The following is a 4,987-nucleotide window of genomic DNA, read 5'->3' as shown; positions in this document are numbered from 1 at the left end:
ATATTAGGGTCTTTTTCTCAGGCTTCCTGGACTCCCAGACAACCATGTAGGGTGTCCTGCTCCTGTTCCTTTTATTCTTCTGTCTTTTAGATGAGCTCTGTTGCAGCACTGAGGGCTGGACTAATTGTTGTGGCAGCCTGAAAAACCTTCTGCCTTTTGATTTTCTACCACTGGGAGAAGGGGAAGTAGAGGTGAGTTTTATTTTAAGGCTTGGATGGGATTTTACCACCCTGCTGCTACAGAGTGATAGATAGATATTGGGGGTGGGCATATGGAATAAGTCTATTAGAAAGGAGGAATTTGCCTTCTCTGCTGTTCATTCACTGAATTCCTATATTCCAGTTCTTAGTGTTTGAGAATAGGGAGATAATTGAAATTTACCTATCCCTTGTGGAAAATTCTTATTTTGGAAAGGTTTGAGAGGTTGTGAAGATCAGAGAGGATATCTGATGAGGCTGATTTCTGTTCAGCAGCAATGAGAACCTTGTCTAAATCTAAATCTGCCCTGTAACAGATTACCTGTTGACAAGACATACGTTCTTCCCCTTTTCTGACACCCCTTCCTTGTGGTTAAAAGTATCCAACTCATCTTTTCCCTCTTCTCTGTGGTTAACCATCCATACAGGAGTATACCCCACTTCTGGCTGAGTGCCCAAGATTTATGTGTAAAAACAAACCCCTGTCCTTTTCCAAGCTACTGATGCCCCTAAGGATTAGCCTGCCATTTTTGCATCAATGAAACCCTTTTGACTAGGAGAACATCTGCCTTTTGAATTTTTTCTGACTGGCTCAACTTCTGAATCTCATAATTTTATTCACAACTAGTCAGCCATTTTGTTGGTCACATTCCCAATGTTAGTCACATCCCCAAAACAAGTTTCATGTAGGGGTTCACAACATTTTTGTGAGTGTCATGGACCCCTTTGGCAGTCTGAAGAAGCCTACGGGCCCCCTTTTAGAATTATGTTTGTAAGTGCACAAAATAAAGTGCATAAAACTCTTTTACTTTTGTTTTCTGAGCTAAGAAGAAGGACTTTTATACTGGAAAGGCAAGACAAAAAAAATGACTGTTTTGAAGTAGATAGCCAAAATAAGCAAGGAGATAGAAAGAAAGCATCTGGATGTGCTTGATGAATTCAAATCAACTGACCCAACTGAAATATTTTCTGCTGTACTTAGAGCAATGATGGGTAACTGGTACCACAGAACTGGAGAAGGGAGAAATGTTGTGTTTTGTTTTCATTTTATAGTGTGAGGGAACAAATTATGAAAACTATTGGGCAGTAAGTTTGAATTACTGAAGAATTTTCAAACTAATTATTAGACAGAGGTTTGTTAAGAGTTAGGAAAGGGAGCAACAATTACGGAGAGCCAGGATGGCTTCATCAGTAATGGGTCATGTTACACTAACTATTTCTTTTTTTTTTTTTTTTTTGGCAGAATTACTAAATTGGCAAATAAGAGGAATGTAACAGATATAGATTTTAATACTAGATTTTAACTGATAATTTTATAAAGTTTGTCATGTTATTCTTTTCTTTAGTTTCAAAAAACTTTCCTTTGCGGTTGCCCTAAAGGCAAAATATCAGAAAACAATCCACTGCAGAGACAACATTTTATAGTAAAGAAATAGTATCTGTATCCTTTCCTTTCTCTCATGTATACATACTTTCATCTTATTATGAACATTTAAGAACAGTTTTCCTGTCTAGATACATGACTTGTTCAAAAAGGCATCCATAATTATGGCCCTCAACCATTCCATACATCACTAGCAGGCATTATGCAGCTTCTCTGTAGTCTCAACCACATACTGTAACATAATTAAAAAGATCTCTTACCCAATGTAACAATGTTATCTGTTGGAAAAAAAAAGAATCTCTTAAGTTCTTTTCCTAAATGTGGTTAGAACACTCAACATTTGAGAAAAATCCACCATCTGAAACACCTAAATTATTGCATGTCATTGATCGTAAACTTAGGTGAAGCTCAAAACTAGACCTGTTAAATTGTCTCCTCTCTCAAATGGATAATTAGAAAAAGAGATAATTTGTCTATTAAGTCAGTTAAAGAAGTCTTATTCTTGCAATTCTCCTAAGTAGTCCCTTTCTTAAATGCCAGCCATGCTAGGTGGCTGATGATGGAGATTGCAACAGATCTCACAAAGATTTAAAGTCCCAAACTGTGCTATTCCAGAGATAGCCAGCACAGCAACAAGAAAGTTCAATGATCCAAATGAAATACTTATGTAGGCACAAAGAGAAGAATCATGGGTGACTTTTAGTGCCATTTTCATTTAACAAGCTATTAGTACAGCAGTCCAAAGATTCCCAATTTTCATCACCCCAAGATGTTTAAATTAATTCCTGTAGGAAGACACGATAGGCAGGCTGGTATCCCTTCTAATAGAGACTTGCAAGGGAGCTCCAGCTAGACCATACTATGGTAGCCAAAGGCAGCTCTTTGGTGAAGACACCTTTAGGAAAGTTTTTGGTCTTCTCTTCAGAGATAGTTGGAACAACCATGACACTATCCCTCACATTTCCACTCAACAGGAGTAGTAACCTTTTTGTATGCTGTCGATTGAAGGGAATTGAACACTCTGAGGATCTCATCAAATTTCCTACCAGTAGTTGCTGAGTAGAGGATAGACAGCTTCAATTCTTATCTGGGCCAAAAATAAATACCGCATGAGCTATCAGACACATGCACTGCCCTCCTGTTCATCTGAGTCTAACATGTCCAACTTGATGGCAAGATCTTGTTTGTGATCATTGATGATAGGGAAAAGCAGCTTCTCTATGGACTCATTTCCATTGTATGCATTGATATCCTTACTCCAGGCAAGATGGTCTTGGAGAGAATCAATAGAAAGGATGATCATCTTAACATTCCCTAATTTCTGGGACCAGCTTTGCATTATGGCCTAACTCTGCTGTGCACACTGATTTAAAATCCTATGGGTGGGGAGCTTAGTTTTTGGAAGAAGCTTTGTGTGCCAGATGAGACTCTGGGAAGCTCCTAAGCAGCAGCACCCTACCCAGCTTTGAAAACCCAGATGTTGGTGCTTCTCTATCATAACTATGTATATGTCGGGTTGGCCTATGGATTGGATTGGCTTGTTGATCTATGATGTATGTATTGCTTATATCAGACAGTTGGAAGCCTGTCTGTTGATTTTGATTTCTCTGTATTTTCTCTGAAGTTCAGGGTGCTGACTTCTACCCCTGACATAAGTGAATAATACATGTACTTGATTAAAGTGATTGTTGACTCCTCAAAAAAGAAAAATCTCAAGGATGGGAGAAGAGAATGCTCCAGAAGTCTCTGAGGAAGCCATGGAAATGGGGCCAGCTGATCATGACATCCACCTCAGAGTTGGGGGGCCTTGTCTCTGAGCCACAGACCTCTGGGCATGGTGGTGGCAGCAAAGGGCAGGTGGATATTCTCGTGCTATTTTTGTAGGAGAAATGTTCAACAATTTTTCAGTCATATCTGACTCTGTGTGATCCTGTTTTAGGTTTTCTGGGCAAAGATACTGGAGCGGTTTGCTATTTCCTTCTCCAGCTCATTTTACAATGAGTAAACTCAGACAAACAGGGTGCAGTGACTTACCCAGGGTCACACAACTAGTAAGTGTCTAAGTTCATATTTGAACTCAGAAAAGGGAGTCTTCCTGATTCTAGCGCCAGTGTTCTATCTACTGTACCACCTAATTGCCCTATGGAAAAAATAGAGAGCTACATTTTAGTCAATAGTTCAATTCAATGAATTTGATTGCCAAATGGTTAATCTCTAAGAGTATTTGTTAGTGGTTTGATGTCAACTTGACAGGTTGTCTCCAGGGGAGTACTTCTGAAATCTGTGCTATTTAAAATTTTATCAATGACTTGGATGAAGGAATAAATACTATGCTTCTCAGATCTGCAGAGGAAATAGAGCTGTAAGGCTAACTGATACATAGGATAGAGCTCCTCCTCTAACAGCCTATGGAAATTTCATTACAATTTTCCTTTTTTTCCCCAGTGAACACAAACTGGAGTAATTTTCCTCAGTATGTTAAATGCTCAAATGAGAAAATCATTTTACACATAACTTCTTTCCAAGTCCATCTAGGTAGGGCTTCTCTGATTTTTTTTCCCCCTCCAGACCTTTTATTTCTTCAGTGTAAGGAATGCCCAGTGAAGAAATTTTTCTCTACCTCTACAGATCAGCATCATCTCTGACAACTCTTAGAGAGTTTCTGAGACACTTAGTAAAGTGACTTGCTCAGGATCACACAACTAGAAAGCACGGAGGAAGGACTGAAAGCCAAGGCTACTGTGTTCCTCAGCCAGCTCTCTGGCATTATTCCATGCTGCCTCTTTCTGCTTTTAAAAAAATCTTCCATAACCCAATCTTTCTCTAAGATTTCCTTTTCACCTTAAAGTTAGACATTCTTCTGTTTCTTGTCAAGTGAAGGTCGTTGTCTGATTCTGACATTTCTTTCACATCACTTTCAATCTTTTAGGCCTTTTAAATCTTTTCAGTTTCATTAATATCAGATATCTCCTTTTTTCCTTTAACACCTTTGTCACTAAGGTCATCAGAAGCATCATTCTTCCCCACCATCTGTGTCTGTTAGTGCTATTTAAAATTTGTTTTTCCTTTTGTTTTTAAGGGCTATGTTTTTTCTATTTTCATATGTTCTGCATCCTCTTTGTAGGGTCACAAAGCATTGTTGTAATGCCCATATGAGAGCTTCCAGAGCTCTGTTTCAGAAACTTTTAAGACTCATGAGTCCTCTCCCTGCTCCTTGTAGGGTTCGCATACCTTTCTATTCTGTCTCAGTCCACAGTTTCCTCTTTCTTCCTCTCCTCATCAGCTAAGGGACAGAAGAAGGGAGCAGATATGTCTCTAGGAAGTGCTCTAGATAGACTCACTCCTTTGCCAAGATATTCTAGTGTCTTTTTCTCTCTCTAGGTTGCCCAAGGGCTAGGGTTGTATT

The 4,987-nt window shown here is 39.0% G+C and overlaps 1 pseudogene; it reads right to left on the bottom strand.

The window, feature by feature from the left end:
* Positions 1-2,402: 2,402 nt before the first annotated feature.
* LOC140522603 (peroxiredoxin-6 pseudogene) lies at positions 2,403-3,417 on the bottom strand (annotated as a pseudogene).
* Positions 3,418-4,987: the final 1,570 nt, after the last annotated feature.

Source organism: Notamacropus eugenii, chromosome 2 (genome assembly GCF_028372415.1).
Source record: "Notamacropus eugenii isolate mMacEug1 chromosome 2, mMacEug1.pri_v2, whole genome shotgun sequence".
NCBI lineage: Eukaryota > Metazoa > Chordata > Mammalia > Diprotodontia > Macropodidae > Notamacropus > Notamacropus eugenii.
Note: the sequence above shows the minus strand (reverse complement) of the source record. Positions and strands in the feature narration are given on the sequence as shown.